Source organism: Heloderma suspectum, chromosome 1 (assembly GCF_057233095.1).
Source record: "Heloderma suspectum isolate Gila_16-S chromosome 1, 16-S_ref, whole genome shotgun sequence".
Taxonomy (NCBI): domain Eukaryota; kingdom Metazoa; phylum Chordata; class Lepidosauria; order Squamata; family Helodermatidae; genus Heloderma; species Heloderma suspectum.
The window spans coordinates 188,285,242-188,305,947 of NC_139458.1; the positions used below are offsets into that span (position 1 = coordinate 188,285,242).

General features: G+C 44.1%; 1 pseudogene; it reads right to left on the bottom strand.

Annotated features, from left to right (window-relative positions):
* The window catches only part of LOC146358527 (dynein axonemal heavy chain 11-like), a 320,580-nt pseudogene that overhangs the window by 147,831 nt on the left and 152,043 nt on the right, over positions 1–20,706 (bottom strand).

A 20,706-nucleotide genomic window follows, 5' to 3' on the forward strand; every position in this document is an offset into this window, starting at 1 on the left:
TGGCTCCGATGTCAGTGGGGCTGTGGATTGATTGACTGATTGATTTCATTTCTATACTGCCCAATAGCTGAAGCTCTCTCAGCGGTTCACAAAAATTAAAACCAAACGGCACACAATAAAACAATATAAAATATTTAGAACATTAAAACCACAATATAACAATACAACCACAATAAAACCTAGCAGCAGTGCAGGAATGTAAAATATAGATTTAAAACAGCAAAGCTAAAAGTCTAGAAAGCTAAAATGTTAAAATGCCTGGGAAAATAAAAAGGTCTTCACCTGGCACAGAAAGGAATACAATGTAGGTGCCAGGCGAACCTCACTAGGGAGCTCATTCCAGAGCCACGGTGCCACAGCAGAAAAAGCCCTCCTTCCAGTAGCCATCCACATCACTCCCTTTGGCAGGGGCTCACGGAGAAGGGCCGCAGAAGATGATCTTAAGGTCCGGGCAGGCACATATGGGAGGAGGTAATCCTTCAGATAACCTGGCCCCAAGCTGTTAAGGGCTTTAAATGTTAATACCAGCACTTTGAATCGGGCCTGGAAATGGACTGGCAGCCAGTGAGGCTGGAAAAGTACTGGCGTAATATGAGCTCACTGGTCAGTCCCTGTTAACAGTCTTGCTGCCCTATTTTGGACCAGCTGAAGTTTCCGGACCGTTTTCAAAGGCAGCTCCATGTATAATGCATTGCAGTAATCCAGATGAGAAGTTATCAGAGCTTGGATAACTGTAGCTAGGCTATCTCTGTCCAGATAAGGGCGTAGTTGGTATACCAGCCTAAGCTAATAAAAAGTGCTCCGTGCCACTGAGTTCACCTGTGCCTCAGGTGACAGTTCTGGATCCAAGAGCACCCCCAAACTACGAACGTGACCCTTTAGGGGGAGTGCAACCCCCTCCAGAACAGGTTGAATATCACCTAGCCGGGCAGACGGACCACCCACTAACAGTACCTCCGTCTTGTCTGGATTGAGTTTCAGTTTATTGGTCCTCACCCAGTCCATTACCGTGCCCTGGCACTGATTCAGAACAGCCACTGCCTCACCTAGGTTTGATGAGAAAGAGAGGTAGAGCTGGGTGTCATCCACATATTGATGGCACTTCAGCACACACCTCTGGATAACCTCCCCCAGCGGTTTCATCTAGATGTTGCACTGCATGGGGGATAAAATAGAGCCCTGTGTAGAGCCATGGCACAGAGCAATAATCCCCCAGCACCACCTTTGGGAATCGGCCATCCAAGTAGGAGCGGAACCACTGTAGTGCAGTGCCTCCAACTCCCAACCCAGACAACCTATCCAGAGGGATACCATGGTCAATGGTACTGAAAGCCACTGAGGGGTCCAGGAGAATCAACAGGGTCTCACTTCTCCTGTCCCTCTCCCGGCAGAGGTCATCCCACAGGGCGACCGAGGCAGTTTCCATTCCAAAACCAGGCATGAAGCCCGATTGAAATAGATCTAGATGAATCCGCTCTGGGTTTCAGTCAGAACCAGTCAGGACTCTAAAGGAGTTATCCAAAGTGCTGAACCCATTTTGGGGATAGGGTTCAGCAGCCTGGATAGCTCGTTTAGTGTTCTGTTGTTCAGTCGTTCAGTCGTGTCCGACTCTTCGTGACCCCATGGACCATAGCACGCCAGGCCTTCCTGTCCTGCGCTCTCTCCCGGAGCGTGCTCAAGTTCATATTCATTGCATCCGTGATGCTATCTAGCCATCTCATCCTCTGCCGTCCCCTTCTCCTTTTGCCTTCAGTCTTTCCCAGCATCAGGGTCTTTTCCAGGGAGTTTTCTCTTCGCATTAGGTGGCCAAAATATTGGAGCTTCAGCTTCATTATCTGTCCTTCCATTGAGCACTCAGGGTTGATTTCCTTTAGGATGGACTGATTTGACCTCCTTGCAGCCCAGGGGACTCGTAAGAGTCTTCTCCAGCACTACAGTTCGAAAGCATCAATTCTTCGGCGCTCAGCTTTCCTTATAGTCCAGCTCTCACAGCCATACATTACTACTGGGAAAACCATAGCTTTGATTAGACGGACCTTTGTCGGCAAGGTGATGTCTTGTTTCTTACTATGCTGTCTAGGTTGGCCATAGCTTTCCTCCCAAGGAGCAAGCGTCTTTTAATTTCATGGCTACAGTCACCGTCTGCGGTGATCTTGGAGCCCAAGAAAGTAAAATCTGTCACTGCTTCCATTTCTTCCCCTTCTATATGCCAGGAAGTGATGGGGCCAGATGCCATGATCTTAGTTTTTTTAATGTTGAGTTTCAAACCAGCTTTTGCACTCTCCTCTTTCACCCTCAACAAGAGGCTCTTTAGATCCTCTTCGCTTTCTGCCATTAGGGTGGTATCGTCTGCATATCGGAGGTTGTTGATAATTCTCCCAGCGTTCTGACTGAAACCCAGAGCGGATTTACCTAGGCATGTATGAAAGTCACTTACCTTTCCGTGGATTATGTTGATGGGGGGGAGGAGTTCTGTCCTTCCCCCCGGAATCCTCGACGGGGGGGAGGCAATCCGTTCCTCCCCCCCGGAATCCTCCACAGCCGGCTGTGCTCCGCGGCAGCTCCATGGAGCAGCCGGCCAGGCCCAGCCAGGCCAGAGCCGTCCGCAGCCAGATTTCCGGCAGCGGAGGGCTCTGGGGAAAAAAAGGAACAAACCGCATACGCAAATGGCGGCGGCTACGGCCGCTGCCATTTGCGTTCCTTATTTTTGGCTGTCTTAATCTACGTAAATATTTACGTAGACTATGATGGCAAAAATAAAGGGAAACGCAAATAGCGTAGTGGGCGCTACTTGCGTCCCTTTTTGATTCACTGTTTTAGCCTATGTAAATATTTACGTAGGCTAAAACGGCGAATCAAAAAGGGATGCAAATAGCGCCTGCTACGCTATTTGCATTCCCCTTTATTTTTGCCGTCATAGTCTACGTAAATATTTACGTAGACTAAGACGGCCAAAAATAAGGAACGCAAATGGTGGCGGCCGTAGCCACCGCCATTTGTGTACGTGGTTTGTTTGTGTTTTTTTTAAACCCAGCCATGATAGGCTACGTAAATCTTTACATAGCCTATCACGTCATTTTGTGTTTTTTTTTTAAACCCAGCCATGATAGGCTACATAAATCTTTACGTAGCCTGTCACATCGTTTTTTTGTTTTTTGTTTTACAAGACTGCAAATGGCGGTGGTGGCGGCCGGTCGGAAGACCAGCCGCTGCAGCCGCCGCCGGAGCTGCTGCCACCCGGAAGATCCGCGCCAGGTAAGTCTTGTCCCGGGGGGGATCCGCGGGGGGGCGGGGGGGCAGGCCGTTTCACCACGGAGTTCGGGGGGCCAAATGCACTGGCATTCGGCCTCACCGAGATCTGTGGCGGAATTCTCTGACATCCCTATTTACAGCCCCATTGACATTGCAGCCACCAGCCTCCACCGTCTGAAAGTCTTCCCTCTCCAGCTGAAATTCTGATTATCTCCTCTGCCACCCACCCAACAATTAGGCTTGAAAAAACTTTCCATTGGCTCCAGCAGGAGCTTCTTAAAAAAAAAGTATAATTGCTGCATTGTGGGTTGGGCCACAGAGTAGAGGCAGTGGGCCTGAACCTAAGACACCACAGGCTGGATCTTGTCCACAAACCGGCAGTTCTCCACTCAAGCTGTAAGGCTTTGGCTTCTGATTTTTGCTGCTGCTGTTATACTGGCTCTGTTTCTTGATATATTACTGTTGAATTTTTATAATAGTTGTTCTAGGTCAGTGTCCTTGAGCCTGAGAAAGGCAGAGCTTAATTTATTTAAGTCAAGAATGGAGAACCTCTGGCCCATGGGACAAATTCAGCCTGCAGAGGTTCCCCATCTGCCCTGCAAACCCCATCCTGCACCCTGCCTATGCCCTTCCCCAAATCCCCACTCCCTGGCGGCTAGCAGAGACAGGAATTGCCACCGTTATCTCCGACCACTGACTGGATTCCAAAGATTCCCTTAGAACCCCGCTAATGATCGGAGGTGCCTGCGGGGCTATCAGCAAAGATTCATTCCAGGATTCCCAGGATGGGGAGGATGAGCAATGTGCTAGGTACATTCCTGGCCTATGGGGGAAGGCACAGGGGAGACAAGGCCACCCCAGCTGAGGTGCAGGGTGAAGGACTACTCCGCCACCTGGTGCCTTGGCTGGGAACAGCTGTGCTGCACACAAGCCCATGAACAGTGAACCTGGGTGACACAGGGGCGTGGCTCTGCCCACTGACATCATTCAGCTTGCAGGGGAGCCAGTGTGGTGTTCGTCCGCCCCCCCCCCCCCCCGGCAAACAGTTCACAGTGCTGATTTAACAAAACAAGTGAAATAAAGACATTTTCCAAGGACACCCTCTGGTGGCACAAAACTGGTCCCAGAAATCTCATACAAGACTGATCCCAAGCCATTTCATGCTTAGATTTTATCACAGTATAAATGACGGCATAAATTTCTAGTCCTGCTACTCTAGTTTAAAACTGTGGAAAACAAAATTGGATTTAGGACGATTTGAATGCTTTTTCAGCAGTGCTACAAACGAAATAATATCCCTCCCACTTCCTAATATGTGCAAATACCTTTCTCTCTGTCTCCAATGATAATCCTAAAATGTTCATTTTATGTACATTTCAGTAGAGATAGCAAAATTGCATCTATTATCCGGGGGAATCTCCTTTTCTGACAAGACCATACTATTGTCCTAAAATAGTAAATGGCTGAAAAGGCTCAAACTCTTTCTTCTGTGTTACTGTGTTGTACATGCAATTAGTGAAGAAACACCGTCAGCAGATATTATTTTAATGGATATACACCACTACTTTAAATGAAGTCTTCGCCATCTGTTCATCTCAATTATAAACACAAAACCAACATATCTTACAATAGCTTCAGAGAATAAAAAGACAGTCTATTGCTATGCCCATACTGTTTTCCCTGTATCCCCCTTCCTCCCCCACCCCCACCCCATCTAATGGAAGAAATTATAAGACAATGTTATTCAACTTACATAGGATTGGATCCAGACTAAGTGAGCTGCTCTTGGGTCCCACTGAAATCAATCTGAAAAGAATTTGAACTAAAATTCTATTGATTTCAATGGGAACTAAGGGCAGTATCCGTAGGATATTGCCCTAAGTGAAACTAACTGAGTCTGGATCCATATGGTAGGATCCAACTGTTTCTCAGCTCTGAGTTTTTGACAGTAACGTGCTGCTTTTCCCCATTGCCTTAGCAAGTGCTAGTTATGCTGTGCAAGCATTGGTTTCTGCAAATGCCATGTCATTAGCACTAGTACTGTGGCAGTAGGAATACTATCCTACTCATAGTATTTAAACATGGCCCATATATTTAACCATGATAAGCCAGCAGGGTTGTTGTTGTTGTTGTTGTTTTTAAAAGCAGAACGAACAATTATCTGATCCTTATACTGAAAAGAAAATGCAGACAATATAAAAGGAATTGATCAGGCTTATGAATACATATAATTATATTTGATATGACATCCTTTATTTTGTGAGAATGTTCCTTATTGGAACATAAAAGCTTAATAGTGCATTAATGAAAATATGAGCCCTAAATTCTTTTTTCCATTCTAGCTTTTGCTGCATATGTCTTTCTGTGTGGCAAGTTGGATATCGTGCAATCACTTTTCTCACACAATGTTCTAGGGTGAGAAGTGAAACACCATTCTGTAAGTGGAAGATTTCTTGTGCATAAGGATCCAGCTCCATGCATGTTGAAATTCTGATTGCTGGAAGCCATCTTGGGCAGCTTCTCAAACTCAGCACCACTAACCTGAAAATAAATTATACCACAAAATATCACTGGAGGTCTTCAAGCAGAGGCTGGACAACTATCTGCTGGAGATGCTCTAGCTCTGGATTTCTTGCATCAAGCACAGGCTTGGACCAGAGGCTTATAAGACCTCTTCCAAGTCTATGATTCTATTAGCTTTGATTCTCATGGGACGTTAGCTCAAGGCAGAGGTTTATTGATAAAGTTCTCTGTTGGAGGCTGTGCAATTTAAGGTTAATTGTGGCAGGAATAACTGATCAATGGTAGAACTACACAGGGGCCTGGACGTGAGGCTGCTGCTGAAAATGGCAGCCCTGTGTGGAGTTCTTTCCCCTACTTATAGTCAGAATGGATTGTGTTGTTTCCCTGCATTCCCTCACATCACTGGCTGCTGATCACAGGGGTGGGAAAACAAATGGGTACATTGATTGAGGCTGCAATCCTACACACATACCTGCGAGTAAGTTTCATTGAACTTCAGAGAAGACGTGCATAGATTGCACTGTAAGGGAGAAGTTGACAGGGGGTGCCATTTTAGCTGGCAGCACCATGTTGAGCTTCACGTGTAGTTCTGCCCCAAGACTTCAGACATTGTGAACAGCAGCTAAATCTAGATTTGAATAATTCCTCTTTAGTATAAAGTGCTGGAAAACATATAAATTATTTTTCTTTAGAGGAATCTGAAAATCTGTATAGTATTATTGAGACTCTAAAGATAGTTCCGACATGGTCTAGGCAAGCACAATAATGGGCTAATCTGGGGCTGATTTCATGGCTGGATCTACACTTACTGCCTTTTTTCACTTCCAATGAGGTTTCACCACCTGCCTTTCACACTACGCAGTAGCCGCCTCGAAATGGAACTGGAATTTCCCACTTCTGTGCTCCTGCTTTCAATACCCTGATATCCTGGTATTTCCCCTTAATGTGCTCTGATTTTCCGCCTTCGCTACCATATCTGGTCGTAGTCCCGCCCCCCGCCTGTCCATATACGGCAGTATTTGTATTTCCCTCCTGTCCAATCACAGCTCTTGACGGCCACATGTCTTCTTCTGGCTACTGATTGCATAGCTTCCTCAGCATCCCCCATTTCCTCAGCAACAAGCAAAGGGCTGGATGTGTGCGTACTTGTCTGATCTTGGAAGCTAAGCGGGGTCAGCTCTGGTCAGTAGTTGGGTGGGCGACTGCCTGGGAATCAGGCTTCCTGCACTGAGCAGGGGGTTGTTCTATCCCTTCAAATGAGACTAAGTTTTACCCCCTCCTATCACCCACTCCAGATGTTTTTTTTTTTTTAAATTAAGGCGTTATACTTGAAGAATCGGGGCTTCTCCGCCATGTTTTTTTTTTCTAATTCAGGCATGATCTTTGAAGATTCGAAGTTGTGAAGTAATTCAGGCATGATCTTCGAAGATCATGCCTGAATTAGAAAAAAAAACATTGCGGAGAAGCCCTGATTCTTCGAGGATAACGCCTTATTTTTTTTTTTTTTAAAAATCACCCATCCAACTACTGACCGGGGCCGACCCCACTTAGCTTCTGAGATCAGACAAGTGCACACAGGAAAACATCAGGAAAACATCACAGCGCTCAAGTGTGAACCGAGCTTGCACATTCGATGAAGCACTGCAATGAGGAAAGTGGGTGAGTGTGAATAATCACGTTTTAATGCGAGAGCATTTAACCTGATGGGACACCAAATTCATTGTGATGGTGGGTGCAATGTAGATCGGCCCCATGACTTATCTGTACCTGCTAATCAGATGGCAAACTTTGGTCTGTAGAGATTTTTAGCCTTATGAAAATATTCATATTGAAAATACTGTGTGGTTATGGCATCAGCTATTGACTGTGTGTTACTAAATAAATCACATAATCACAATATATGAAGCTGATAAAGAAAACATGCAAGCACAAGTATACTGGCGCATCACATCCACACTGTTTCAAAAAACTGGCTGCCTATTTGCTACTAGGCCAGGTTTAAGGTTCTAGTACTAGTGTACAAAGCTCTAAACAACTTGGGACCAGAGCGCCTTCTCCCTTACCAACCTGCCCGGTCACTGAGGTCATCGGAGGGCATGCTCCTGGTGGTTCCACGTGGACCTATAGCCTGATTGGAGTCCACCTGGAGAAGAGCCTTCAGTGTGCTGGCTCCCTTTCTTTGGAACTCCCTGCCCTTGGAAGTCAGGCAGGCACCAACACTGTGTTGCTTCCAGTGCCTCCTGAAATCAGCACTTTTCCAGGAGGCATTCCTTATCTGACCAGCCACAGTTCTTATTGGTATTCTGTTTTTTAAAAGCATAATTTTAATAATGGTGTTTTAATCTTTTTATCCTTCTACTATTTTACCTTCTTTGTTCACCACTCCAAAATCTGTTTTAGTTATGGAGTGGTATATAAATATTGTAAATAAATAAATAAACAAACAAACTGGGCACTGATGCACATGAGAACATCCAACAAACACCTCACATTTACTCAAAATGTCGGGAACCTCTGGACACAGTATAATGAGCCCTAGTGGTATGCTTCCAGTGGAAAAATATATACGTAAAATATATTTATATATATTATATATATTTATTTATATTTATCTCTTTTAGAGATAACTTAGATATAAATATCAGAAAATGCCTACCTACATTGCAACAATGAACTGTTCAGCAGGATTAATTTTAGAGACTGGATTTTTTGATTTTTTTTAAATAAGGCATACATATTTCAGGGCAGGCAATGCAATATGCACATAGAGAGAAGGGTTCTTGATACAGGAATTTTTGGACACCTTTCACTTTGCAGAGTCTGCAAGTACACTTTAAGGACCCAGAATCATCCAGCAGCTCCTGTTCATGGCAATGTGGAACATAACCCCACTACAGTTTTTGACTCTGTAAGATGCACCACAAATCATTAAAGCTGACAGTTTACACTGGTGAAATGTGTATGGACTTACACCGTGCCATTTTATATAACAATATCAAATATTAAAATAGTGGAACCATTTTATAATAAACAGCATTTTTTTCTTGATTGCAGCTGATTATGTTATGCAGCTTGTACTGCTAGTGTCACAAAAGGTGACTTAATAGCTCCTATAACTCATCTCAACAGCTGACCTTTCCCCCTCACTGATGAAGCCTATTCAAAACCCGGTGGCCTTTTGCTCCTTTCAGGATCTTCTATTTCTCGACTGTTTTGATCATGAATATATTTATCAAAGTTTTTTTTTTTAAGTCCACGAAGACTTCAATGATCTTTTCAAAAGATGTTATTTAAATAAAGTACAAAAGAAGCAGTCTTTCAATCTCTCCATTTGTTTTATTTGTGAGCTTTTGCTTACCTGATGCCAGCATGTCATTAATTAATACAAGGAAATGCTCATCAGGGATCTGAGCATCTGTGTGAAGAAACACCGTGCCGATGTTCTTCACGCCAACTTTAAAGTAAAGTGTAGCAATATCGCTCTGTAGAAGAAAGCGAGGTTTAGATCATTACCAAAATATGCATACAGAATGCTTTGTCAAGCAAAGCAACCTCATAAACGGGAAGTTTAAAGTTTCAACTTTTAAAATTCAAACTATCTGAAGGGGAAATTGCATATTTGCATAATATGGCAACCTAAGTTATTTCACTGCCTTGGTAAGGACCATGTTGTTATGTGATCCCCACTTCTCCAAGCAGGGAGCCCATAACATGGGACAGTATACTTATTTGGGTTTGGTTTCCTTTGGAAGGAGAGATCACTGGAGATTTCATAGAATCATAGAATGGTAGGGTTGGAAGGGTCCTACAAGGCCATCGAGTCCAACCCCCTGCTCAATGCAGGAATCCCAGTCAGAACATCCCTGACAGATGGCTGTCCAGCCTCCTCTTGAATGCCTCCAGTGTAGGAATGGACGAAAGGGACTTACCTTGTCCCGCAGCTTGCTTTGCAGTGGGGGGGGAGGCGCTTCGATTCTCCCCCCAAAGTTCAGGCGAGGGGGGGAGGCGCCCCGCCTCGCCTGGCCGAAATTCAGGCCGGGGGGGGAGGTGCCCCATCCCTCGCTGGCGAAATTCAGGCCAGGGAGGAGCGCCCCGTCTCCCCGGCCGCGAAAAAAAAAGTAAAAACACACACACACACACCCGTGATAGGCTACGTAACAATTTGCGTAGCCTATCATGGCTAGATTTCCAAAGTCAGCCTTGATAGGCTACGTAAATCGTCACGTAGCCTATCACGGGTGACTTTGGAAAAGAAAAAAAAAATGCACGTACGCAAATGGCGGCGCCCCATGGGCACCGCCATTGGCGTTCCTTATTTTGGCATGTCTAGTCTCCGTAAAGATTTACGTAGACTACGGCGAAAATAAGGGCAACGCAAATAACGTTCCCTTATTTTCGCTGTAGTCTACGTAAATCTTTACGTAGACTACCCCTGTCCAAATAAGGAAAGCATTTGCATACGCGCTTCCCCCCCCCAAAGTCACCCGTGATAGGCTACGTGGTGATTGACGTAGCCTATCACGGCTGACTTTGGAAATCTAGCCATGATAGGCTACGTAAATCGTCACGTAGCCTATCATGGGTGTGTGTATGTGTGTGTTTTTTACTGTACTTTTTTATTTTGTAATGGCGGCGGTGGCAGCCGGTCGGGAGACCGGCCGCCGCCCCCGCCCCCGCCGAAATGCCGCCGAAATGCCCCCGGGACCCGCTGCCGAGAGGGACATTCGCTGAAGGTAAGTCCCATCCTGGGGGGCCGGCACAGAATTTCCCCAACACTTTTGGGGGGCCAAATGCATCGGCACTTGGCCTCCCGAAGATTCGTGGAGAAATTCCCCGCCATCCCTGCTCCAGTGTGGGAGAGCCCACCGCCTCCCTAGGTCATTGGTTCCATTGTCGTATTGCTCTAACAGTCAGGAAGTTTTTCCTGATGTTCAGCCGGAATCTGGCTTCCTGTCACTTGAGCCCATGATTCCGTGTCCAACAAAAGAGGACACCAATTTGCACAGCATTTACATATTGCAATACATTTTCAAATTTAGGAATAATGACTATAATTTAAATAAAAATTCAGTACATCTCACAATATTGAGGAAGACTGACCAGACAATCATGTGTGCCTGCTCAGTCTGCTCTCCAGGTGCTAACTCAAGATGGGCAACTTCAAGTCCCCTTCTACTTGCTCTTCTTATGGTTCTTCAGCTTTAAATCAGACTTGGACTGGGCAGCCCATCAAATAGAGGACACCTTCAAACAGAGGGCTATGCTTTGTAAAGTAGGACACCTAGTCACCCTAATGTTTGTAATATATGGATTTATTTACAAATATACAAGTCAAATATAGGTGGAGGAAACAACATAGTACTTCTGCAAGCAGCAAATACACTGATCTTCATCAAATTGGGACTGCAATACTTGATGGAACACCTCACCCGACCTGAACATACCTGGACACGATGATCAACATCTGGGGCATCCCTCCGATTGTCACCTCCAAGAGAGGCTCGGAAGGTGTCAACGAGGGAGAGGGCCTTCTCAGTAGTGCCCCCCTTATCCCACTGAGGTCCACTTGGCACCAACACCATCATCTTTTTGGAACCAGGTAATGACCACCCTCTACTCCCAGGAATTCAATGGCATATGATGGGGCATCTATGTCTGCTATTTTTGAACAGGTCTATTAAGGAAATATTGTTTCCTTAAATTGCTTTTAGCTGCTTACATGGTTTTAATTTTTCGGTGTTAAAATTTTTAGACTGTTTTTATTATGTGTTTTTGTAATGCTGGTGTATTTTTAGAAATTGTTGTAAACTGCCCAGAGAGCTCCAGCTAGGGGGCAGCACAGAAATGAAATGAATAAATAATAAAGATTCGGAGATTGAGAGAGAGAGAGAGAGAGAGAGAGCACTGACCAAAAGGTGCCTTCAAGAGCTCAAACACACTTTCTCTTCCTTAGTTTATCTCAAACTGCAGTTTTTCCTTCTCATTATTCCAAAATCTGTTTCTGTTATTTCTCATATACAGACACTTAGATTACATTATCATTAGCAGGGCAGGGCAGGGGAGGGGAGGGGAGGGAGGTATGCCACCTACCCCATTCAGAATCCTAGGTGGGCCTTTCCACAGCATTTGAAGCAGAAGTTGCTGCCGTCTGAGAGACCACTTGCCTAACTGAGTTCTGCCTGACATGAAGAAGGATGAGAACTCTGTTCTTCCGGGTTGCTTTGATGCCTGGTGGGATAAGGCTTCCCACTTGCACTGGGCAGGGAAAAGAGAAGAAAGGGTCCATAGAGACCTGGCAAGAGCAAGGCCTTGTGTCTGTGCCCAGAGTGGAGGATGGCTGGCATCAAACTGAAGGCTATCTACTAGTTGAAAGTGTTCATATAAATCAGCCATTTATATCAAGAAGATATAGGTTATCTGCTGCTTGATAATCTGAAGGACACATAGTTGGAAGTAAGCTCCGTCAAAATTAGTGGAACTTATTTCCAAGAGCAAGGATAAGGTTGTAAGTGGTTTATGAACTTATCTACATGAAGCATTTATTGGGCACTCATTATTCCTTATACATGGTTGATTATAGTTCTTTAGATGATATCATGCCCTTCCAGTTTTGCTTCTGCTTTTTAAGAGCACTTAGAGTGGGGGGAAATGGAGCATTATTTGTGAAAGCAGAAGAAAATGTATGTTCATACTTGTGTAATTCTGTTATTCCGCTATAGCACAGTGCCACCTAGAAGTTATATTGTGGAAAGACAAAGCTCTTTGTGCAGAGCTCAGAGCTCAATTCAGTGACGAAACCAAAAGTAGGTACAGCAGATTAACAGCCTTGTGTAGAAAAGCTCTTAGTCCAAAGTCCAGATAATGGAGGATTCTGATTTTATTGTTTTCTATTACCTTAACACCGTATATACTTTAACAGCCTAGTTCTGTCCCTTCCTGTGCTAGGTAATGCAGCATCAAAATGTATTTAATATATTTACTTTATTAACAAGATGCTGTGTTCAGACTGGTATTTGTCAACAGCAGTGTTAGGACACATGGAGGCATACTGAAGCTAAACTTTAGGAAGATCAAATTAGCAGTGGAGTTGACCTGTCGGATAATTTTTGGAGTCTCTTTTAGTAAAAGCAGAGGTTCTCAAGAAAAGATTGGGGAGGCTTTCGGTATGGGACATTCTGCCTTAGATGGGACAACATAACTGATGGGTTCTTTCCGTTACATTCCATCTCTACGATGTAATGAGCAAGCCTTGGGTTATGGGCTATATGTTGCGGAGCAGAGACGGCTCCGGGTTTGGGAGAGTCCTTGGACAACACCTTCAATGGTGGATTTACCATTCCTCAGTGGATCTACCTTCTTACCACCACTGTCGCCAGCTGCTTCTACTGCTCTCCCTCATCGCTACTACGACATGCTGGCTTGCCAGGCAGAGAGCCAGTGAGCGCACCGGCAGTGGCACCTACTGCTGCTCCTCCTTCCCATCACCACTGCTGTCTTAGCCAGAGTGGGAGGACAGCGAACAAGCAAGTTGCAACGGCAAAGCGCAGCAGCAGGTCCAGGGGGCTCTTCTCGGTGGTCCCCTGCTGGGCTGTGGGCCTGTAGCAGATGCCCTACCATGCTGACCCCTCACACTAGCCCTGCTGGGGAGCCCTTAAGTACATCCAAAAGTGGGAATTAACCTTCTTCCCTGTAAGGCGAGCTTTTACTCAGCTCAGATTTCAGCTGATGCCCACTAAATACCTGGTGGGCAGATTTTCTAAAAAGTCAACAATAGATCGTTTCTTATTTGTGGATTAGCCCAAATGGAAGATGTGGTGCATTACATTCTATACTGCCTGCTATATAATCCTCCTAGGGTTAGGTTCTTTCTTCCTTTTCAGATCTTTCTAGAAGGCCTATCCGATGATCTTAAGATCAGATGGCTGCTGGTGGATATAGACACATTTGTCAGTCACAAAGTAGTGCAGTTTGCCCTAGCTGCAACAAAGTTTAAGAGTAGGCTTTCTAAATCACATCAGTGACAAAAGCTAAGGGGAGTTGCATTTTTCTAATTAAACATACGCTTAAAACCTTTTATTTGTATTTCCAAGGCCCTACTTGTGTTTTATTGGATTCATTGTTCAATGTTTTGTAAACATGTTCTCTTGTGTTTATATTGCAACAGCCATTGGCTATAAACAATAAAATTTGAATGAACTAATGAACATCCAAAAGCCCTATCTCTTGCTTCACTCAATATTAGTCAAATCATTTATTGATTGATTTATGTAATTAAAATACCATTCTACATCAATATCCAAGCGGTGATCAGCCCCCCTCCCCCCATGGCTTGTAAAATGGTGGCTAAGCTGTCTGGCACAAAACGTAAGGGGGCTGGGGCCCCAATGGCCCCTCTGTAATTCGCGCTCTGGTAGCGCAGTGACAATATGGTAGTACCACCTGCAGATACACAGGCAAAGATATTTAGGGGTATTGTCATGTCCTCTCCCTTCGCAATCAACACATTCCATGAAACTATGCTTCAGGTTAACACTACTTTATCAGTTAACAACTAGCTACTTTACAAATCCAGATTCTAGGAAACTTTCAGACTGCAATGAAACAGCTAATCTACACATCTACGAATATCAATAGAGGAACCGCAGTGGAAGTTGAAGAAGTTGCCAGCGGTCTGGGCAAGAACTTCTTGGCCAGACTTGCTTCGCAGGGATGCCCCTCCCTTAGGGTGGCTCCCTTCTACGTTGGGTTCCACGAATGGCCAACCTGGCAGAGCGTCTGAGCCCTGCCCCTAACTTTTCTCACTTCACTCTGCGATGGACCCTAGCATCCCTAAAGTCATGCCCTTCACCCTTGCCCCCCTTCCAAACTCTTGAGTTCTCATGGTGGAGGAATGGCCCATTCAGGCTGGGCCATCTGTGTCAAGGTCTTGGGAAGAAAGTCTCGCCATATCTGGGCTCACTAGGGAGGGTGCCTCCCTTTGTTCTGCTGTTCCCATTCTGTTTCTGAATCTGAGCTGCCAGACATCTCCACGTGCTCAGATTCATTCCTGACAGGTATTTTATAAACCATGTGAGAGGTAACAAACCATAGACCTGCCGGATATAGGCAGTCCACTCCAAACAAGCAAAGCTGGCACACAGGAGTAAAAAAAAGTAGTAATATTTGCACTGAGGTTAATATTAAAACTTAATGGCAAAATGAAAACAAACACACAAAATTAAAACAAAAGGAGCACTCCACAAGAGAATGTCAGATGGCAATAAGATAAAAGCATCTATTTGCAAGTGCAAGTAGGTTCCAGCAAGCAGAAAGCAAAGCTCTGTAGAGGACGGCACATCGTTATCAATATGAAGATGTCGTCATTGTCCTTAAGGGGGAACATGCCATCTGGAAAAGTGAACAATTATATTGCATGAGCAACTTGAAGATTATCCCAAGCCTCATGTTGCTCTCCACTGACATAACATCTTATTCTTTGACACCTGATAATGATTCTAGAGTACCTTTCCCCAAAAGCTCAAGAGCTTCACATATACTATTTTAGCAATCCTTTCCGCCAGCCACTTAGGTAAGCCAATATTATTCTCCCCATGCTACATATAGGAGACTGAGATGGTTTGTTTCCTAGGGCCATTCAATGAATTCATGCCTCAGCCCTCAGCTAAGACCTGAATTATGGCTGTCCTGCTCATAGCTCCTGCTCTTAACTACTATACCACAGCAGAATGCATGTTCTTATAAGAATCTACCATTGTTGAGAGATTATGAACCACAGGGCAGGCTTGCTGGATCCACTTTGGTTTTTACTACAACCCCAAGATTCTCCAATCAGAGCTAGGGCAAAAACATACACTTATAATGAAAGGAGAGGGGGCCTCGGAAATTGTTTAACCACATCGAGCTTGCAGTCCTTTCACATAAAAGTCCACCCCAAGCTCTGTTTATTCCAGAAAACTAATGTATGGGATTTGGGGGGGGGGTCATTTCGTTGTTGCAGTTGTTAAACAATTCAGAAGCCCCTACCAAGCTACCACAAATAACTCAGAGATCTCCTAATAGATCCCAATCTTCCTTCTGCCTACCTCTGATGTGAAAAACTCAGACATGTGTAATAGTCAAGTGTGCGATATGTCACATTCTGAACATTTTTGAAAGCACATTTTCTTGCTCTCAAGTGAAACTAGGGATGTGCGAAAAAGCAATGTTCATGTTACCTAGATTCTCCAAACATGGCTCAGTGGACGTCTCTCCTTGATTTGCACTCGCAGTTACGATATCTGTTCATTTTGTGTGAACGTGAAAATTGCTCAAAATGAATGTAATTTAACGTGAAAGTTGTGTAAAAACAATCTCAAATTTATGCAAATTTCCAAAGTTGCACAAATATCCCCCATTGACTAAAGTGTGAAGTGGATCATTTTTAAAGTTGCACAACTGTAAACTTTTTTCTCATCAACATTTGCATATTTTTCATATGAGTGCATGTTCGAGCATTTGTGGACATTTTCGGAGAACGCATTCTCCTGCTCACACTCATGTTCAGGGGTGTGAACAGGGCATGATCACATGTTTTGTGAACAGAAACAGGATTCTTGTATATCCCTTAGTGAAACTTTGGGCAACATTTCAACCACACCTTGGTAGTCTTACAAGGGCCACAATAAAAAAGGCTTCACGAGTTGTATTCAGTTCATTCCTTGCCAGCTGGCTGTCCCTCTTGTGAACTATCAGGGGTAGTTTTATACAGCCAAGCTGCATCCACTTGGGAAGCCGGTTGCTTATATGAACCAGTTATAATGCTATAAAGCTATTATCACACCTGTGAAATGGTATGTAAATGTGGATAATGGGTGGGGATGCTAATGCGTGGGACTCAGCACATGTATTGGCCAGTTGCTATAGGACACCAGCTCTGTGCGAGCCGTAACTGTCTGACACTTGATCATGTGATGCCTGATCCTTCATTACTAAAAGGATTTTAAAAGGATGTCATTGCTATGTACCGATACAAAGATTATAGAAGTCTCTGTCGGAGCTACTGGCCTGTTAAGCAAGTGGATGGTTCAAGAAGTAGTTCAGCAGGTAGAGAAGCCACTCAGCTTGCACCTAAGCAACAGAGGATCTGGGCCAGAGTCAACAGTTTTATAGGGCCAGATGGGGCACTATGGCAGCATTCAACTACAGTTTCCAGCATTCCTGACCATTGGCCATGCTGGCTAGGGATGGTGGGATTTGTAGTCCAACACATTTGGAGGGCACCAGACTGGGGAAGGCTTCACGATGAGCTCCTTGCGTCACCTGATTCCTATTGGGCTGGGAGCTGCAGTACCACCCTTTGGCCACCTGCAGTGATGGTGCTGCAGGACAGCATAGCAGAGGCCAGCTAATTCCTTCCATGGTCTTGAAGCAGAGGCTGGACACCCCTGGACCAGGAAATTATGCTGCATACGGCATACAGAACTGGACGGGGGATAATTTTTAAAAACACATTTATGGACCCTTCAAATTGTCCATTGGCAAGGATTTATGCTGCACTAGGGAAGGAGAAAAATAAGTCTGATTTAAAACCTGACATTCCTCTTATTGTACATGTATTCTGGGGAGGTTTATTGACTGTTAAAGCATGCTGTGTAGTAGTGAATCCGAGATGAATTCATTACACTTTATGTGCAACTATAACAAAGTTGCTTCAGTTTCACAAAATATAATCCTTTAAATATTTTTACTTGGTTTGTACGAGTTAAGGGTTATTTCACTGTGCCAGAACAAGATCTCAGTGAAAACCAAAGGCCTGTAACACTCACTTTCAAATATTCTTCTAATAAAATATATAATTTTATATTTTAAGTACTATTTTTAGTGGAAGGGAGGGCTATAAATTGCATAAAAAAATTAATTTGCCAGCTTTGGGTTTCTTATTTTTCCACAGCTAATATTGTAATTTCCCAAATGGAAATGAATGGTGGAGAAAGTGATGCAGAGAAAACACCTTGTGTTTTAAATATAGGAAAGCAGGAATAAAGCAATATAGGAAAGCGGGCCAAAAAATTTAAGTTAAACACGCATGCGCACACACACACGCACACACACACACACTTAACCTGGTATTGAAACAAATTCAAAAATGGAACTAACTGAACATACATACTACTGTAATCATAACATTTCAGCAATGAGATTTATTATATCCTCTAGAAGGAAGGGAGGCACTGACAATCTGTATCGGCCGCAGAACTAGAACGTACGTTCTGGATCACATTTAATGGTAGACCAGGCTTGAGGGGTTGGGAGGGAGTTTGGGTTTAATTGGGGTTCTCAAACTGAATTTAGGATAGGGTGGCCATGTGTGCATTGCCAAAAAGAGGAAATACATGCTAAAAAGATGACACAGAATTGCATAACATGTGCATATGCTAATTTTTATGTTTAGATGCAGTTGAGAAATGATTAATGTATTTTAAGTAGTAATACAATCCATCTCCCCATAGTGGGGAAGACTGTGACCACGTGATCTATGAGCTTGCCCAGTCAGCTGCCCAAGGTCCCTTCAAGGCTCCCCCTTCTTATGGTTCTACTGGGCTTGAATTGGGCAGCCCTTCAGATAGAGGATGCCTTCAGATAGAAGGCTGTCCTCTATTAGCCCTTCAAACAGAGGACTGTCCTCTGTAAAGTAAGGCACATGGCCACAGTAGATTAGAGATGTCCCTGGCATTCATTTTAACCCAAGTTGCCAATGTTTATGAGTCATCTCATGAAGAACATATGACGATAAATGAAGAGTAATTCAAAATCTCAAAACTTGCTCTGACACTTACCCTGAGATCATGGATACCATAGCTTTTGGGGAGTGCTATTTGGAAGACTTCCAGAGAGCTGAGGAAGGCAGCTAAATGGCACAAACTTTGCTTTCCACTTCCTCCAGCCCCAATCAAAAGGGCATTTCCATATGGGACCTCAAGAATGTGGCTGATGTGACAGCTGTAGGGCAGAAACTTTTTAAAATTGGCTTCTTAACCAATTTTTTATAGTAACAAACTCAGGGTACAATCCTGTACAGCGGGGGCATTGAATCTCTTTCAGCCCGAGGGCAGAATTCCATTTTGGTCCCAAGCTCTTGGGACTGCATTTCAGTGGTGGACGGGGCTGAAGACAAAAGGGAGGGACAGAAATGCCAAAAAATACCAGCATATTTTAGCTTAAAGCTCTTCCTGCTAGTAGCTAAGCCTTAGAAGAGGAATGTCAACCTTTTAAAATGGGGACAAAAGCCAGGAAACCACCAAAGGATGGGGCCTTTTGGTGAACCTCAGAAGGCCAGATTTGGCCTTCAGGAGGGCTGGATTGGGCCCGTAGGTCTGAAGTTCTGCATTGCTGCTATACAACATGGTAAATTGAACACAGTAGGACTTACTTTCAAATAAACATACATAGGGTTATGTGGTAAGCCTATCACTTATCAAAAGATTTTTTTTAGTCCGTTCATCGATTAATACATCCATTATATTTTATTAAATTTATCAACTAAAAAAGGATCAATATAAGTGCCTTCTTGAGGCTATTGAAGGAAGGGTATTTCTCTGAAATTACAATGTTGAAAATTTTATATTTAACTGTAGGATGGAAAGGTCACCAAATGTGGTATACTGTGAAGGAAACCTATCCATCTGTGCAGTCTGCGAAGCAATTTGCCCTTCAATGACCCTCCATCAATTAATGGAGGGAAAAAAATCAAACCTGCTATTAAAGCTTTCACTAATTAATCTACCTATTAAATTAATTAAAAGTTGGTAGCTCTACAATCAACCTCTTTAGAACCACAGACTAGAAAAATACAACTTGTGATTTTCAAGAACTTTCTTAATTTTGAACTTCCTGCAACTTTTGAGTTTGACAGTTTGGTTTATGTCACTCTCCATCAAATTTAAAATGTACATGCAATTTACATCAAGATGGTCATAACGTACGGATAAAAAGACTGCTGCGTAGAAATGCACACAGAGATGATGCAGAGACACTCGTAATGGCATGAGGTATACAGTCACAGTTTCCATTGCCATCCCTGTAGCCAAACTGTGCACCACTTTGCTCAACCATTTCTTAGAACATAGACAAGTGATCGGGACTAATTGCATGGGTATGTTCAGGGAGTTGTAGCATGTAAATTGGTCTTGGGAACAGGTGCTGGATGTGTCACTTGGTACTGTCCGCATTGCTCAAATGTTTCTAGCATGTGGTGAGCTGTGATCCTGACATATTCACAAGACTGGGTTATCATGAGAAAATATCCCAGAAAGGCAGCTTGTGGTGACACCACCAAGTAACCACGACATATGCTCCATGACAAATGAAATGTGACAAGTGAAATCCTGCACAGGGTACCATCATTTGTGGATATCAAATTAGCTGAGAAGTGCTGGACTGTGGGGAGCAGGTGTGGGCCCTGCAGTACATGAAGGCCCCCAAACAGGGAGTGCCCCTTCCCCGTAAAGGCACTTTGTCCGCCCCCCCCCCCCCCAGGAATTGTCTGATTGTTTCAGATCACTGCTATTCAAACATTAAGGGTTTTTTAAAATTGAAAATGGTGTGCTGGAGGGCGACAGCTTTGCCCAGCTGGCTGCCACCACGCTTCCTTTTGCCAGCGGGGGGTGGGGGAGGCTAGGAGGATGAGCTGCCACCAGATTAAAAAAAAAAAGTAAGAGGGATGGCTATCAGAGCAGCAGCGCAAGGAAAGCAATTTGCCTGAGGTCCCATCAAAGCTAGCCGTGCCTCTAATCAGGGCCTTTTTAGTAGATGCCTGAATGTTGTGGTGTCTTGGTTAGCCCCAATACAATTCTCCTTTTGGAGAAAGGGGAAAACATTCTTGCTTCATCAGGTCTTTTAACTGATATCTCCTGGTTTGAGTTTTAGCTTACTGCTGCTTTCTGAGCTTTTCTA